This window comes from Aotus nancymaae, unplaced genomic scaffold (genome assembly GCF_030222135.1).
Source record: "Aotus nancymaae isolate 86718 unplaced genomic scaffold, 86718_ANA_hifiasm-v0.15.2.pri h1tg000018l, whole genome shotgun sequence".
NCBI classification, from domain to species: Eukaryota; Metazoa; Chordata; class Mammalia; order Primates; family Aotidae; genus Aotus; species Aotus nancymaae.
The window spans coordinates 4,028,293-4,045,701 of NW_026988430.1; the positions used below are offsets into that span (position 1 = coordinate 4,028,293).

At 51.4% G+C, this 17,409-nt stretch overlaps 1 protein-coding gene and 1 pseudogene across 14 annotated transcripts in view; both read left to right on the forward strand.

Annotated features, from left to right (window-relative positions):
• RAP1GAP2 (RAP1 GTPase activating protein 2) overlaps positions 1-17,409 on the forward strand; it is a 257,076-nt gene that overhangs the window by 133,028 nt on the left and 106,639 nt on the right. The gene's annotated exons all lie outside the window — the stretch shown is intronic.
• LOC105717116 (large ribosomal subunit protein uL3-like) lies at positions 12,171-13,139 on the forward strand (annotated as a pseudogene).

Consider the following 17,409-nt stretch of genomic DNA (forward strand, 5'->3'; position numbering starts at 1 on the left):
GACGGTACTCATGAGGTGGGGAGACTTGAGTGCCAGGACATGTGGAAAGGGGGGAGCGAGGCAGGGGTGCTCAGGAATCTGGACCACAGCAGGGATTATTTTTAACATATTCTTTCAAAAAACGATGTATGAGCATCCGCTGGGTGCGTGCCCCGGCTGCATTCATCCTATCATGGCTGTTGGGAGGGGCCTCAGGCAGCCTCAGGGAAAACTCAGCTGCCTACAGTCAGCAGATGTTCTGGCTCCTCCTCCCCGGGCTCTGTCCTCCTCTTTGAGCTCAGCACAGGAATTTCCCAGCCTGTGACTTTACTGCCCAGACCCCAAATGCAGGGTCAGAGCTGGGAGCAGAGGAAGAGGTCAGGGATTGTCCTGGGGACTCAGACTGGGTGGGGGTTCTTCTGTGGTTGGTGTTGGGGGTCAGTGCGTGTGGTGTGCCTGGACCTAGGGCTCTCTTTGTATCTGTCATTTGGGTTCATTCTGTGGCTCAGACAGGCTGTGGCCGCAGTTAGGAGTCTGTCTATGGCTAGGACATTTTTCCCTTTGTGCGACAGCTAACCGCCCATAAAGGATTTAAAACCACAATCCTCCCCTTACAACAACCTGCTCCCCACAGGAGTGTCCTGTCACAAAAGTGATGACAGGAATCAAATAACTTTCCCTACCTTGAGTTCCTTGAGCACAGTGACTGTGTCCTATTCTTTGGGTCCCCAGGCCCTGGCTTAGGGTAGGGACGAGGCTTGTTTATGGTTGCTGACTGTAAGGGACCTCTCGGTCAGAGGAGCTTGTTCGGGTTCAGATTCTCCACTCCTCTGGTTTTGACTGGGTCTTACATCCCAGCAGACCTGGGCTCCGCCTGCCATGTCCCTGTCCTAGGGTGACCTGCTTGGTTGACACCTCCCAGGTTATTCTAGCACACTGAGGCCAGAGACGCCCTGGGTGGAGGCTGGCCTCTCTGAGGGTCCCTGGCCCTGTGGGTTCGTGAATCAGTTCTGTGTTCTTTAAGCTTCAGGCAGTGGGAGCAGGCCTCACCTGGTTCTCTTGGCAGTGCAGGCTCAGGGAGGGTGTGGCAGGGGTACCCCTTTGGTTGATTAGCTTGGGAGTCATAGAAGGTTAGGGATGGATCAATTTCCTTTCTAGGTAAACCAGAAGCCCTGAGGTAGAAAATGACTCTCCCAGGGCTCCACTGAAGATAGCTCTGTTCCTCCTCTAGTCAACAGCATAAGTTAAATTTTTTTATCTTTATTTTTGGAGACAGAATCTCATTTTGTCACCCAGGCTGGAGTACAGTGGTGCGATCTTGGCTCACTGCAACCTCCGCCTCGCTGGCTCAATCAGTTCTCCTGCCTCAGCCTCGCAAGCAGCTGGGATTACCTGTAAGCACGCACTACCACGCCCAGCTAATTTTTGTACTTTTAGTAGAGATGGGATTTCACCATGTTGGTCAGGCTGGTCTCGAACTCCTGACCTCAGGTGATCCACCTGCCTCGGCCTCCCAAAGTGCTGGGATTACAGGCATCGGCCACCATGCTGTGCTCATAATAAGTTAAATTCTAAGACCCAAACTAGTTTTGGTCAAGTGCCTGGCTCATCTCATGCTCGTGGGCCAGAGATGGCCCCTCCTCTTGTAGCTCTCCCACTGGGAAGGGCTGGCTGGAGCAGTAGCTGGCCTCCAGCCTCAGCGTCTCCCCCGTGCTCCCCCGGGATCCCGACCCTCATTGGCATGCCTGCTGCAACTGGACCTCTATGCACCCTCCCCCACCTCTTTGCTGCTTGTTTTTCAAGGTTTTTTTTTTGCTAATATGAAGTTGATAAAAAGCAACCAAAGAGATGCTGACCAGATGGGCTGAATGAGAGCCCAGTTCCCAGCCAGAGCTCAAACTGGCTGGTGCCGGGTGCGCTGGGAGAGGGGCTTGCGGCTGTCTCTGTAGGAATGCTGTGGATGGTTTCCGGGCCCACATGTTTTTAGAAAGCTGGTTTTCATGCCCAAATGGATCAGCAGGCATTTAGGGATGGCAGACTGTGGGCCCAGAATTGTACTGGGTCCCCTGGGGTCACCTTGAGGCTGCAGTCTCCACCCTCAAAGAGCCTGCTGTCTCCAGGGGGCTCTAACTGAGCAGGAGAAACCATATGGCTTAGCATGTGACGAGGCTCAGATGTGAAACGTGGCTTCTCAGTGGGGAGGAGAAGGGGGGAAACGCTGTGTGGGGAGGTGGGGGGCAGCCGGAAGGGGCCCTAATGGCAGTGAGCATAGGGGTTGTGCTGATCCCCTGGGACCATAGACAGTAACCTTTCCAGGCTCCGCAAAGTAAAGCGGTTGTTCCTCCTGATTCTCTTGATGCTCACGGTAGGTACACAGGGCATTTCGTTGAAGTTCACTGTGCCGGGACTTGACCTGACCTTGTCCCTGGAGCCGCCCTGGGCCTGAGCTGGCTCGGGCAGCTGTGAGGTGGCCCTTGCTCCGCCTTCTCCACCCTTCTTTGTGAAAGTCTGAGTGCAGCCCCTCTCAGACCTTCCCCTTTCCAGAAGAGGATAATGGAGGCTGGGAGTGCCCATTTCAGGGACGAGCGGAGAGTCTTGTTCCTCCCTTGCTCCTCAGCTCATTGCTCTCTACGGCCAATGAATGCCTCCATTGCCCTCCATGGTAGACAAGGCAGGTGTGCAAGCTTCCTATGCCAGGGAAGAGAATGGAGATGAGAGGAGCCTTCTCCTTGCTTCCTCTCCATCCCTCTGGGCAGAGCTGGCTGGGTCCCCTCCTGGCCTCCCTTTTAGGCTCCTGGATTGCCCACCTCTCTCCCTGGGGTTGGGGTTGGGTTGGGGGGCTTCTGCTCCAGCTTGTAGCCCTTCCCCAGGCCTGATTTCATCTCTTTTGTTTGCTCCTGGGTCCTGCCTCCTGTCTTCTGTCAGGCTGTGCGGGGAGACTATCCCCCGATCAAGGTTGAGTGACAGTGTCACTCCCCATACATCCACCAGCTTTGGATGGATGAAGGGAGGAGGCATTTGTGGGAGGGTTGACAGGAGCCTTTCTGGGCTGGGGCAGGAAGGGCTGAAGGACATCAGCAAGGAGCTTTGGCTTTTCCCTCTGCAAGGAAGCCCTGTACGGTGATAGGAGAGACAGACATTTACTCCCTGCATTCCTGCTGCTGGAGGAGGCCCTTGCTGATGCTCTGTGGTCCTGAGAGGGTCTTCTCTGGTCTCCACATAGACTGTGTTTCTCTTGCCGCTCCAGACATGGCTGGGACGCAGCGACGTCTCCTCAGGAGCCTCTGCCCATTGTCCTCTTGATTGCATTGAGGAGCCAAGGGAAGGTCACATCTGATTTAAGGCAGGCATGAGGAACAGCTTATTTGGCTACTGAGGCTGAGGACGCTAACTAGGAGGCTTTAAGAACATGGAGATGTTGCCTGGGCGTGGTGCTACATGCCTGAAATCCCAGCATTTTGGGAGGCTGAGGCAGGAGAATCCCTTGAGGCCAGGAGTTTGAGACCAGCCTGGGCAGCACAGTGAGACCCATTTCTACAAAGAATTAAAAAATCAGCTGGGCCTGGTGGCTCATGCCTATAGTCCCAGCTACTCAGGAGGCCAAGGTGGGAAGATTAGTTGAGCCCAGGAGATTGAGCTGGCAGTGAGTTATGATGGCGCCACTGCACTCAAGCCTGGGTGACAGAGAAAAACCCTATTTCAAAAAAAGAAAAAGTAAAAAGAACGTGAGGATGTCTGCATGTGCACCTACCTGCGCGAGTCTCCCTCCTCACCTGTGCACACCTGAGCACCTGCATATTCTCCCCGATTCTGTTCATGTTTTAAGGCCAACTAGCTTATGCTTCTTGAAAATTACTCTGGGTGTAACTGGATTTTTAAAAAAATTCAGACACGGAAATGCCTAAGTCTTAATTGCATTGTATGCTTTGACTAATGGATGCACCCACGTGGCCCATACCCTGATCAAGACACAGGACATTTCTACCACCCCAGAAGGTTCCCACACCTTACCCAGTCAATCATAATTGCCCCCTTGAGGAGCAACCAGTGTTCTGATTTTTTTTGAAAAGGAGTTTTGTCTACTCTAGAACTTAATTTTTTTTTTTTTTTGAGATGGAGTCTTGTTGCCCAGGCTGGAGTGCAGTGGTACAACCTCGGCTCACTGCAACCTCTGTTTCCCAGGTTCAAGCAATTGTCCTGCCTCAGATTCCTGAGTAGCTGGGATTACAGGCACGCACCACCATGCCCGGCTAAGTTTTGTATTCTTAGTAGAGATGGTGTTTCTCCATGTTGGCAGGTTGGTCTTGAACTCCTGACCTCATGATTTGCCCAACTTGGCCTACCAAAGTGCTGGGATTGTAGGCATGAGCCACTGCAATTGCCAAGTTTTTTTTTTTTTTTTTTTTTTAAGGTGGATCTCACTCTGTCACCCAGGCCAGAGTGTAATGGGGTGATCTCAGCTCACTGCAACCTCTGCCTCCCAGGTTCAAGTGATTCTCCTGCCTCAGCTTCCCCGGTAGCTGGGATTACAGGTGTCCGCTACCACTCCTGGCTAAGTTTTTTGTATTTTTAGTAGAAATGGAGTTTCCCCATTTTGGCCAGACTCCCAGCCTCGAGGGATCTGCCCTCCTCAGCCTCCCAAAGTGGTAGGATTACAGGCGTGAGCCACCATGCCGGGCTGGTGAATGTTTATATTTATTTGAAACTGCTACACTGTTTGCCAAGTGGTCAGGCCATTTTACATCCTCAGCAGCAATGTCATTTGAGTTCTGGCTGCTCCACCTCCTCACCAACATTTGCCATTCTTGGTTTTTAAAATTTCAGCCACTTGAACGGTATCTCATTGTGGTTTCAATCCACATTTTCTCATGATTAATGAATAATGTTGAATATTTTTCATAGGCTTATTGACTATTATAGTTCTTTTTTCCCTTCCTTCCCCCTTTAAAATTGGATTGTCTTCTTGTAGGCATTCTTTACATAGTCTAGTTAAGCTCATTTCTTCTTTTTAAAAACAGAGATGGGGTCTCACTGTGTTGCCCAGGCTGTTATCAAACTTATGACCTCAAGTGAACCTACTGCCTGAGCTCCCAAATTGTTGGGATTACAGGCTTGAGCCACCATTTCTGGACCATTTATTTTCTTTTTGAGGTGGAGTTTCGCTCTTGTTGCCCAGGCTGGAGTGCAATGGTGTGATCTCGGCTCACCACAATTTCCGCCTCATGGGTTCATGTAATTCTCCTGCCTCAGCCTCCCGAGTAGCTGGGATTACAGGCATGCGCCACCATGCTTGGCTAATTTTTTGTGTTTTTACTAGAGACGGGGTTTCTCCATGTTGGTCAGGCTGATCTTGAGCTCCCAACCTCTGGTGATCCGCCCACCTTGGCCTCCTAAAGTGCTGGGATTACAGGCATGAGGCACTGCGCCCGGCGTTTTCTTTTTTCTTTTCTTTTCCTTTTTTTTTTTTTTGGATACAGGGTTTCACTTTGTTACCCAGGTTGGAGTGCAGTGGTGCAAACATGGCTCACTGCAGCCTCGACCTCCTGGGCTCTAGCCATCCTACCACTTCAGCCTCTCAAGTAGCTGGGACTACAGGCTTGTGCCACCATGCCCGACTAACTTTTGCATTTTTTGTAGAGAGAGACAGGGTTTCACCATGTTGCCCAGGCTACTCTTGAACTCCTGAGTTCAATCGATCCGCCCACCTCGGCCTTCCAAAGTGCTGGGATTTCAGGCGTGAGCCACCGCCCGTGGCCCATTTCTTTTCTTAACAGTGTCTTTAATGAGCAGAAGTTTTAATTCTGATGAAGTCTAATTATGGACTTTTTTCCTTTTATGTCTATAGCTTTGTGTGTCCTAAGAAGTCTTTGATTGCTCCAGCTCACAAGGATTTTCTTCCACATGTTCTTTTAGAAGCTTTATTGTTTTAGCTCTAGGTCTAAGATAATCTTGATTCAATTTAACTATGTATGGCGTGATGTTGGGCTCTAGGCTCATTTATTCCCATATGGATATTCTGTTGTTCCAGTACTATATGTTGAAAAGGCTTTCCCTTCCCCTTTGATTTGCTTTGGTGCCTTAGTCAAAAATCTGCCGGGGATGTAGTGCACACATGTATTTGTATACAGTGTCTCTCAAGCGTGGTGTTTCTCGGCATCAGGGTTGGAAAATACGTGACATTCATTGCCATCGGTCCACCGTTCTGCTCCCATGGCAGTTATTAGTAACTGATCGTGGCACTCTTTCCCAGGAGCTTAGACGTGGCCTCAGAATCCCATCCAACACAGCACTGCAGGCAGCCGCTGGCAGTCATTTGGAGTTGTCGTTTGAGATGAATTACTTCTGGCATCTCTGATTGAAATTGTCACAAGAGGTCGAGTTATTTGCTGAAGGTCTGGTAGGTGGTGAGTGGCAGAGCCAGGATTCGGGCTGGGGTTTGTGTGGCTCTGAGGTCCTTGCTGTCTTCACCACCACGGCGGGCTGCTTTGCATGAATCATTTGAACAGGTCACTTAATCTCCCTGACCTCCAGTGTCTTCCCTTGTATAATAGGGACAGTGGCCACCTGGGGGAGTGGGTGTGAACAGTCATGAGGTCATTACAAAGTCGCTAGTGGAGCACAGGACACACAGGTGCTCACTGATTGACTGTGATGATGGCGATGATGGCGATGACGGCGATGATGATTTAGATGCAGTTGTCGCCCTTGAGAAACACACAATCAGGGCTTCTCTCTAGGGAACCCAGAGTAGCTACTTCATAAGAGTCCCTTGCCTCTTCCTGTGTATTTTTGGGCCCCTGGCCTTCCACGCTTCCTGAAGTTTGCTGATAGAGCCCAAGCTACCGGCTTCGGCCTAGGTGTCTAGGCCAGCTGAGATGTGCTGCTTCTCTCTTTGTGGGAGTAACAGCTGGCTGGTTCCTAGAATTCTCATTCTGGGAACCCTCTTGCCCTCTCCATTGATTCTCCAGCCATTCTTTCTTTCCTTTGGATTGGCCGTGTGATCGCCCCAGCCACAGGGGAGGTTCATCTAGCTCCTTTGACCTGGTCCTGGACCCCTTTGATGCTCTTCTTAAGAAGTTAAAGCAGTAGAAAGTTGTAGCTAAGAATACAGTTTCTGGAGGAAGTCTGCCCAGGGTTAAGACTTTCCCACTTTTTTTTTTAATTTATTTTATTTTGAGATGGAGTCTCGCTCTGTGCTGAGGCTGGAGTGCCATGGTGTGATCTCGGCTCACCGCAACCCCTGCTTTCTGCGTTGAAGCGATTCTCCTGCCTTAGCCTCCCAAGTAGCTGAGATTACAAGCTTGGGCTACCATGCCCAGCTAATTTTTGTGTTTTTAGTAGAGATGGGGTTTCATCATGTTGGCCAGGCTGGTCTTGAACTCCTGACCTCAGGTGATCCACCCACCTTGGCCTCCCAAAGTGCTGGGATTACAGGTGTGAGCCTCCATGACCAGCCAAGGCTTCCCCACTTCTTAGCTGTGTAACCTCCCTGCATCTCAATTTCCTCATTTGTAGAATAGGGATGTATTAGCCCCTTCTTGCATGGCTCTGAAGTAGCACCTGAGACTGGGTAATTTGTAAAGAGAGGAGGTTTAACAGGTTCATAGTTCTGTAGGTTGTACAGGAAGCATGATGCTGGCATGTGCTTGGCTGCTGGAGTGGCCTCAGGCCAAGGGGGAGGACGCATGTCACATGGCTGGAGCAGGAGCGGAGAGCCAGCAAGGGTGCCACACACGTTCAGACAACCGGGTCTCGTGAGCATTCATTCACTGTCTTGAGGACAGCACCAGGGAGGGGATGGTGCTAAGCCATTAATGAGAAATCTACACCTGTGATCCAGTCAGCTCCCACCTGGCCCCATCTCCAGCACCGACAATTACAATTCCATGTGAGATTTGGGTGGGGACACATATCCAAACCACATTAGGAATAATAAGAGTACCTGTCCTTGGCTGGGCGTGGTGGCTCACACCTGTAATCCTGGCACTTTGGGAGGCCGAGGCAGGCGGATCACCTGAGGTTGGGAGTTCGAGACCAGTCTGACCAACATAGAGAAACCCCGTCTCTGCTAAAAATACAAAAAAATTAGCCGGGTGTGGTGGCGCATGTCTGTAATCCCAGCTACTCGGGAGGCTGAGGTAGGAGAATCTTGAACCCGGGAGGCGGAGGTTGCGGTGAGCCAAGATTGCGCCACTGCACTCTAGCCTGGGCAACAAGAGTGAAACTCCATCCCAAAAAAAATAGAGTACTTCTTCTGTGTGGTTGTAGTGAAGATTAATTGACATAATATGCCTTTATCGCTTAGAACAGAGGTGTGTAGTAGGTGCTACATAAGTATTAGTCATTATTATTCCTCCAAAAATCTTTGTTTGTGAAATGTACAGAGAATAGCAATGCTTGGTGAGACTGCCTGGGAGGAAGAACACCAGTGTTTCTGTCCACAGAGTGTGTCCTCAGGACTCCCTGATTTCGGCCCTGCCAGGTGTCCACAGCCGAGGGGCCTGTCTGTGGAATGAGCACAGATTGAAATTGCATTTTGTGTGAGTGGTCCTACCGGAGCCTTGTGTATTGGACTCAAAACCCCACCTGATAAGCGTGGATGCCCTTGAGGGTCTTGGAAAAAGGCTGCAAGCCAGGATCCAGCCCAGCATCTGAGCTGATGTTCCTGGAGGAAGGAGCGTCCTTCTGAGTCATGCTTCCAGCTCTTCCATTCTGAATCTGACCTAAACCAGGGGTCCCCAAGGTGGCAGAAAGAACCCGCAGAAAGAGCCACCATCCTCATAAAGGTTTCTGGGACGAGACTGGGTCGAGACGGGTAATCCAGGGCTGTGGAGAGTCCTGAGGTTGGCCTTAGAATGTGTTCTGTGAGCAGTTCGTCTCCATCAGAAGTTTCTTTCCTGACTCCTTTTGCCTGCAACTGATATTAAAATGAGTCTGTATTTCTGGGACAGATGCTGACCTTGTAGGGATACGGGAAAGCAGGGGCAGGGCCTGAAATCCATGGGAGGCCAGGCGGGGTGCAGCGCCCTTTCTGTCTGAGTGGCCCATTGTCTGGGGGGTCTGGGCTGATGGTAAAGGTGACCAGTTGCCAGGCCCTCCTTTCTTAGCCCTATACCTTTTCTTTTCACTCTTTTTCTTTTTTTTTTTGAGATGGAGTTTTGCTCTGTTGCCCAGTCTGGATTGTAGCAGCATGATCTCAGCTCACTGCAACCTCCGCCTCCTGGGTTCAAGTGATTCTCCTGCCTCAGCCTCTCAAGTACCTGGTATTACAGGCGCACACTGCCACACCTGTCTAAGTTTTGTAGTTTTAGTAGAGATGGGGTATCACCATGTTGGTCAGGCTGGTCTCAAACTCCTGACCTCAGGTGATCCGCCTGCCTCAGCCTCCCAAAGTGCTGGGATTATAGGTGTGAGCCACCATGCCTGGCCTCCTTTTTACTTTTTTTTATGAGACAGATTCTCTGTCACCCAGGTTGATGTGCAGTGGTACGATCAGGGCTCACTGCGGTCTTGACCTCCCGGGCCCAAGCAATCCTCCTACCTCAGCCTTCCACACAGCTGGGACCATAGGTATGCACCACCATGCCCTGCTAGGCTTTCCTTTTTTTTTTTTGATTTGTGGAGGTGGGGTCTCCTTGTGTTCCCAGGCTGTCCTCTCCCCTGTTCTTGGTGTGCTCCCCTCCTGTTTCTGCCTGCTGGTGAGGGCTCAGCTCTGGCTCACCTTGCTCGCTGGCATTCAGAAGACAGATAGAGCACTTGGCATTCAGGCTGTCACCTGGGGAATGCTCCTAGGCTGCCCCAGCCTCAGGCATGCCACCCACCTTTGGAGGCCTGACCAGTCACCCCACCCCAGAACTTAGCCCCTGGGTCTGTGACATCCCTGGGGACAGAGCTGTCGCCTCTTCCTGGGATTTAGAAACCAAATATGACATTGTGCACTTCCGTCATCTTCCTTGAACCTCGGTTTCTTCGTTTATGGAATGGAGATTGCCCCATAGGGTTACTGCAAGGGTTAAAGGAGGAAGCAGGTGGACGAGGACTCCGTAAAGCGCCAGGCTTCCTGCCAGTGTCGTGTATCGGCACATAGTGGACCCTCGTGGTTGTTATCATGGTCAACATGCCAAACGCTCGGAGGGTGGTTTCATTGATAATCCCACTCTGCTTCTCTGCCAGCTGCCATAGACCCTTCTCCACCGAGACCGGCTCAGCAGTGGGATGCTGCCAAATTCTGTGTTCTGCCCGCCACCCCCACCCGCTGGCACCATCCAAGAGTGTCATTTACCTGCCACTCAAGCCTGCTGTGTCTGGGGCTTCTGAGGCCAGTGGGGTGGTTCTATGTTGCTTTCTGAAGGGATGTTCCCTGCGTGGATCTTTGCCTCAGTGGGTCCCTCCTGTGCGTGCCCCTCCTGCCGGCTATTCCCCCCTGGGCCCTGGCAGACTCCCTGCTCTTGGCTGAGTATAGAGATGGAGTTTCAGGCCTTGGGGCGTAGATTTGATTCCTAGGGTTGCTGTAACAAATTGCTATGAACTTGGTGGGTTGAAATAAAAAGAATTTTTTTTTTTTTTTTTTAGACAGAGTCTCACTCTGTCACCCAGGCTGGGGTGCAATGGTGCAATCTCAGCTCACTGCAACCTCTGCCTTGTGGGTTCAAGTGATTCTTCTGCCTCAGCCTCCCAGGTAGCAGGGATTACAGGCACCTGCCACCACACTTGGCTAATTTTTTGTATTTTTAGTAGAGACAGGGTTTCACCACGTTGGTCAGGCTGGTCTTGAACTCCTGACCTCGGGTGATCCACCCGCCTCAGCCTCCCAAAGTACTCGAATTATAGGTGTGAGCCAATACACCTGGCTGTTTTCTTAGATAATTTTTACAAGATTTTTTTTTTTGTGTGTGTGTGCAAGTAACTAGCAAATAAAAATTACCCAAACAATTTTAAATAAAATGATATATGCTTATTATAAAGTTAAAGCAGTTGTAAAGTACAGAGAAAATTAAAAAATGAGTAATGTCCTAATAATAATTCTACCATCCGGAAATCTCCATTCTTACCATTTGCTAAGCACCCAGACATCTTGGCATCCTACACACATAGAGGTGAACGTAAATGAGATCACACTGTTTGTGCTCCTTTGTAATAAAAAGAGGTAAATTCAATTTTCATGGCATTAACTAATGGAGAAAAAAAATAAGTGGCTCAGAAGGAGTTGCTGAAGTTTAGAGAAATGTTTCCTCTCTGTAAGAGAGATTAATTTCTCTAAGAGTTCTCTAACAGTGAGGAAAAAGATTGTGACAAAAAGAACCAAACCTTTGGGGTAGAGATATTAATTTATTTTATTTATTTATTTATTTTTTGAGACGGAGTCTCGCTCTGTTGCCCAGTCTGGAGTGCAGTGATCTCAGCTCACTGCAACCTCCGCCTCCCGGGTTCAAGCAATTGTCCTGCCTCAGCCTCCTGAGCAGCTAGGATTACAGGCACACACCACCATACTTGGCTAAGTTTTGGTATTTTTAGTAGAGACGGAGTTTTGCCATGTTGGCCAGGCTGGCCTTTAACTCCCGACCTCAGGTCATCTGCTCACCTCAGCCTCCCAAAATGCTGGGATTACAGGCGTAAGCCACTGTGCCCAGCCGAGATACTAATTTAGAAAGATAATTTTAACTTTACTCATAGAGTTTGGCTCCCTGCTTTGACTATGAGAGCCAGGTGATTTTGGAGGAAGGATGATGCCGTCTGTGGACTCTGAGAGTGCTCCTTTTGAGGGGACCTGCTGTCCTCAGAACAACAGGCTGTGTAACAGGGTCTGTACCTCCAGATGCCTGGAGGGAGTGTTCCCAGCTGGGGCTTGGTTACATGTGGGAATCAAGCAGAGCCTGTCTCAGGAGTGAACAGGGTTTGTTGGCAAATGACATGGCTGAGCTGATTTGATTTGGCAGCAGGATGGAGAAGTTTCTGAAATGTCAGATGTTGATATGATGGCTGGTTGTCTCTAACGGGAAGCCAGAAGTGGGGGGTGGATGGCCGAGTGTCGTCATCTGCTGTAGAGGAGGAATTTGGGGGAAAGGAAGTAGGAGGTGGGGAGGGGAGAAGAGGGAAGGAGAGAGGGAAGGTGGAAGATGGAGGAGAGAGGCCAGTGGCAATGGAGGTGGAGAGGGAAAGCAGGAATGAGACGGGGCTGGTGGAGGAGTTGTTTGCTTCATCAAGGATCGTACATGGGTGGGGTGGGCTGAGTTTGTCCTCAGATATGTTTTGTTAGGGCAACATGATGTTAAAAAAATATTTCAATACTCTTTGGGGGGAATGTCCCCTCCCCAATCCTATTTTGTCTTGGAGCCTATATCCTCCCTGGCACACCAAGAAGCCGCCCCGCAAGACCCACCGAGGCCTGCGCAAGGTGGCTTGTATTGGGGCATGGCATCCCGCCCTTGTGGCCTTCTCTGTGGCACGCGCTGGGCAGAAAGGCCACCATCGCCACACTGAGATCGACAAGAAGATCTGTAAGGTCGGCCAGGGCTACCTTGTCGAGGACGGCCAGCTGATCAAGAACAGTGCCCCCACCGACTGTGACCTGTGTGACAAGAGCATCAACCCTCTGGGTGGCTTTGTCCCTGTGGTGAAGTGACCAATGACTTTGTCATGCTGAAAGGCTATGTGGTGGGAACCAAGCAGCGAGCGCTCACCCTCCGCAAGTCCTTGCTGGTGCAGACCCAGCGGCGGGCTCCAGAGAAGACTGACCTTAAGTTCACTGACACCACCTCCAAGCTTGGCCATGCTGCTTCCAGACCGTGGAGGAGAAGAAGGCATTCATGGGATCACTCAAGAAAGACCGAATCGCAAAGGAAGAAGGAGCTTAATGCCAGGAACAGATTTTGCTGGAGGGGGTCTCAATAAAAGTTCTTTTTCACTGGAAAAAAAAAAAGAACCTGGTCAGAGCAGAGCAAGGGAGTAACTGAGGTTGGTGTTATTTGTGAAGGCAGGAACCAGGAAGCCCAGGCCTCCCAGGCCCTCAGGCCAGCCTGACTCAGCGTGGACAGCTCTACCTCCACGGGCAGTGCCCATGTCTTCTCCACATGGCACGGTCTCTGCAACCCATTTGGCCACCTTTCTCCTCGCTGCGTGGGTCGTGGGCCTGGTGGCAGTCAGGACTGCACACTTGGTTTCTTGAGGAGCAGCTCAGAGCTTCAAGGCAGTTATATAAAGCTCACCTCACACTGTGAGTACATGCCACAGAGCTTTGCAGTTCTGAGGATGGGAGTGAGGCCAGCAGTTCAGAGGCACAGCATAGAGTGTTACAGTTCCTCAAGCCAGCGTGCACTTGAACCTGTCAGGAGGTTTCTGTTAGTTTCTTATGGCTGCTGTCACAAATGGCCGCGCCCTTAGTGGCTTAAGACAGCACAAATCTATCATCTTGTAGTTCTGGAATGGGTCTCACTGGGATCAAATCAAGATATTGCCAGGGGTTGGGCGAGGTGGCTCACGCCCATAATCCCAACACTTTGGGAGGCCAAGCTGAGCAGATCACTTGAGGTAAGGAGTTTGAGACCAGCCTGGCCAACATGGTGAAACCCCGTCTCTACTAAAAATACAAAAATTAGTCAGGCATGGTGGTGCATGCCTGTAATTCCAGCTACTTGGGTGGCCGAGGCAGAAGAATCGCTTGGACCCAGGACGGGGAGGTTGCAGTGAGCTGAGATGGCGCCACTGCATTTCAGCCTGGGTGACAGAGCAAGACTCCATCTCAAAAAAAAAAAAAAAAAAAAAGATATTGCCAGGGCTGCATTTCCTCTGTAGGCTCTAGGAGACGATCTGTTCTCTTGCCTTGTCAGCTCCTAGAGGGCCATCTGTATTCTGGCCCCAAACCTGTTTTCAAGGCCAGCCACACTGGAGCAAATGTTCTCCCACCGCCGTCCCTCTAATTCCCCTCTTCTGCTTCCTTCTCATTACCCAGGCTCTGGATTACCCTGGGTGGACCTGGATCATCCAGGCTTCTCTTCCCATCTCAGGGGCAGCTGATTGACAGCTTTAATTCTAGCTACAACCTGAACACCCGCTTGCCGTGTAACCTCACATATTCCCAGGTTCAGGGGGACTGGGACAAGGGCGTCTTTGGGTGTGAGTGTTGGGGGCATTATTTGGCCTATCACAAGGACCCACCTTCATAGGTTTTGTTCAGATGTGGGTCCTCATCTGTAAAATAGGCATTTCTACCTGCTTCCTAGAGGAAATGCTGGCTGGCCCGCCGCATGGCTGGTCTTCTCTCTGTGGGATTCTGTGGCTCTGTGACTAGTTCTTCCCCTGCCTGATTTCGCTGCTTTGTGAGCCCGTGACTGATGATATGGTATCAGATGTCCTTGCCCTGATCCCACGACCATGGGATCTGAAGGGCAGGCGGGGCATAGACCCCTAAGCATTTCCACAGGGAAAAGGACACACCACACAAGTGACCAGCCTAGAGGAGCCATGACCTTGGTTTTGTTACCTTCCATCAGCTGCTTGCTTGTTCCCCCATCCTGGAGGAAAAGTCAGCACTCCTTGAGAGGTGAAGAAAAAAGATACACGTTAAGCTTTGCCCAGCTCTGATTTGGAGTTGCCCAATTTTACTTGAAAGAAGCTTCCATTGTCTGCTTCCACTGACACATCGTCAGCTTCCTCCCATCTAACCTAAATCTTTCTTGTTGCCGTTTCAGCCTGCTGGCTCTCCACGCGGCCGGCAAGGAAACAGCAAAGCTGTCTCCCACGTCGATAATGACACCTAATCTTGCAATCTGCCTCGGTCCGGTTCTAATCATGCCACTACTTCCATTCCCGGGACCAGGGCACCCTGGGTTTTGTCCTGACGGACTGGACCGTCCATGGTTGACAGGCTGTGGGTCTGGGGTCACCTGGGGGTGAGAATGGGAAGGCACGGGAGGGGACGGAGGCACTGCATTCTGCTCAGACAAGCAGCGCGTAGATAACCCTCCCCAGGTGATCGGCCTGGCATGGAAAGTCCCCCTCCTGGTCCCCCAGGTCAGATAGTGTTGCCTGGCTACGGGCGGTTAGCGAGGCTCCGGCAGGCCGAGTAAACAGGCACACATGTTTAAAATTCAATATCACTGGTGGGCAAACGCTCTGGCAGCGCCTTCCAGCCCACCGATAAGCTCTCATTCTCCTTGCTTGATGCACGTGGGGGCCTGCACCAAGACCCAGATGGTCTCTGCTGGGAATTGATCATCAGCTGTTGTGAGGGACAGGGAGGGGTAGGCCGTTACAGCCTCAGCCTCATGCAGACTGTCACCCTGATTGCTCTGGGTAAGCTCCCGAGAGACCCTGGGGCTGGCCTGGACTCACCAGCTGGATGGAGCTTCCAGGGCGGGGAGCTGTCTGGGTTCAGTGGCTCACATCTGTAATCCTAGCACTTTGGGAAGCCAGGGAAGGAGAATTGTTTGCAGCCAGGAGTTCGAGACCAGCCTGGGCAACATAGCAAGATCTTGTCTCTAAAAAACAAAAACTAGCTGTGCATGGAGGTGCACACCTGTAGTCCCAACTACTTGGGAGACTGAGTTGGGAGGATCCCTGGAGCCCAGATGTTTGAGGCTGCGGTGAGCCATGATTGCACCACTGCACTCCAGCCTAGGCGACAGAGTGAGACTCCATCTCAAAAAAAAAAAAAAAAAAAAAATGGCAGGGGCCTTTGGGGAAGCTCATCCAGATTGCTATCTGTCTGTGTAGGGACAGAGCCTGTGGAGGGTGTGCATGAGCACCCGGGACAGGCGATGAGCCAGGGCTGGAGTCTGGCAATCCACTGGCCTAACCAGGTTTCTGTGGTGGCCGCATTTATTAAGAGGAGGGTGAGAGAAGGTAGGCCAGCCTCCTCTTGGCTGGAGGTGCACACATGTCTGCCTGGGGCATCTCCTGGGGCGCTTGGTGAGATGGTTCCTGGTAAAGTCATTCCTGGTAGGGATCATTTGACATCAACACAGGTGAGCAGGTGAGGTTGATTATTTTCCCCACACGTGCCTCATGCTTGCCCTCTTCCATTGCTTAGGCTTCTTCCCCTTCCTCCTCCTCATCCTTACTCTGAGACACAGCTTGAATGCCACCTCCCCCAGGAAGCCTTCCCTGAATGCCTCTAGGAAGAGTTAGTATTGTTTGCTCTCCCGCCCAGAAGCACCTTACACATGGGAGTGCTAGCAAACACCCTTCATTCACTTTGCAAATATTTATCGAGTGCCTGCTGTGGATTGGGGTGTGCCTTAGGGCCAGAGGATATAGCAGTGGAAACGGCAGATGTGATTTCTGTCCTCATGGAGCTTACCTTCCAGGGAGGGAGACGATTAGCAGGTGAGAAAACAGTCCAGCGACTGAGCTTTCGATGGGTGTCTTAGCAGAGGATATTTTGATGTTCTGGGTTTCGAGGGTGCTATTCATCAATATCAGTGTCCAGGGCAGGGAAAAATGGCTTTCTGTGGGGGCCAGGGAGGAGTCCTGGAGGAGGTGACATTAAGCTGAGCCCTGGAGACGGAGCAGGAATGGCTGTGTGAAGGCCAGGAGTGTGTCTGGACATAGGGCGTAGCAAGTGCAGAGGCACCTAGGCAGGGAAGAGCCTGCACGTTTGCGGAGCGCAGAGGAGGCCTGCGCGGCTGCAGTAGTGTAACGGGAGGCTGCACACCAGCCGACGTGCCAGGCCTGGGGACCTTCCCGGAGCGGGGGAGTGGATTTTCACCAGCAGAGTGATGTGATTCATGTCTGGCTGCCACGTGGAGAATGGATTACAGGTCAGCAAAAGTGGACGCAGAGAGATGAGACGGGAGACTGTTGTCGGGGCCTGGGCAGAAAGTGAAGGAAGGAGCTTGGACCTGGGGGTGTTGGCGATGGACATGGTGAGAAATGGTGCATTCAGGGTGTGCTGAGGGGGTCGAGGCAGCAGTGTGGGCTGATGGATTGGATGTGGCGGATGAGGGAGAAGGAGGTGTCTTGAGGTTTAGTCATCCTAGATGGGGCTTGAGCAATGGGTAGGTTCCAGTCCCATTTTCTGAAACGGAGATGCCTGGTGGAGGGGGCAGATTCAGGGAACACAGGCCAAGTTTGAGATCCTCATGAGATGTGGAGAAATTAAACATGCATTTGGAGATGTTCATTTGGAGCTCCAAGGAGAGGTCACAGTTAGGGACGTTCATTTGGAGAATCAGCATAGAGACAGTGTTAAATTCATGAGAGTGGGTGGGCAGCTTGGGAGGATGGCGTAGACAGAGAGGAAAGGAGGTGCTACGCTGAGCCCTGACCTCAGGGTCATACGAAGGAGCCTGCAGGGAGGGCTCAGGTGACACCGGGAGAGCTGGAGGGTCCAGAAGGCCCAGAGGAGAGACTACAGATGACGGAGGTGGTGGTGCTGAGCAGTCAGGATGAGGGCATGCATTCTTTTTTTTCTCCATTTTGAGACGAAGTCCC